The 432-nt window shown below is 35.0% G+C and overlaps 1 long non-coding RNA gene across 1 annotated transcript; it reads left to right on the forward strand.

Annotated features, from left to right (window-relative positions):
- The first annotated feature begins 63 nt into the window (after window positions 1-63).
- On the forward strand, window positions 64-432 carry LOC104775079. Its single transcript, XR_765682.2, has 3 exons — window positions 64-149; window positions 237-294; window positions 383-432. It is a non-coding gene; the product is annotated as an uncharacterized LOC104775079 (long non-coding RNA).

A 432-nucleotide genomic window follows, 5' to 3' on the forward strand; every position in this document is an offset into this window, starting at 1 on the left:
TTGGGAGTATGATTTTATTTCACTTCCTCTTGTTTAAGCTACTGTATATTCACTGGTTATGGGTTTAATTAGGATGACTATGCTGCTGATGATGACCAATATGAAGAGAAATTGAAGAAGGAAACTTTGGCCTTCTTTTGTGTTGCTACGTAAGATTTATCCAATCCCATTATGATTTCTTTTTTTTTTTTGCGATCTATAACCTCCCAGAGTTTGATGGATTCGTTTATTTTTAGTTATGGAGACGGAGAGCCTACTGACAATGCTGCTAGATTTTTCAAATGGTTTACGGAGGTTTGTAGCATCAATGCAATGAATCAACTCCAAGTTTAGTTTTTCCTTGGATTTGATTTCCTCATATATTCTGTGATCATGTTTTTAGGATAATGAACGGGATATAAGTCTTGGACAACTAACATATGGTGTGTTTGC

The sequence above is a fragment of the Camelina sativa genome, unplaced genomic scaffold, assembly GCF_000633955.1.
Source record: "Camelina sativa cultivar DH55 unplaced genomic scaffold, Cs unpScaffold08473, whole genome shotgun sequence".
Classification (NCBI taxonomy): domain Eukaryota; kingdom Viridiplantae; phylum Streptophyta; class Magnoliopsida; order Brassicales; family Brassicaceae; genus Camelina; species Camelina sativa.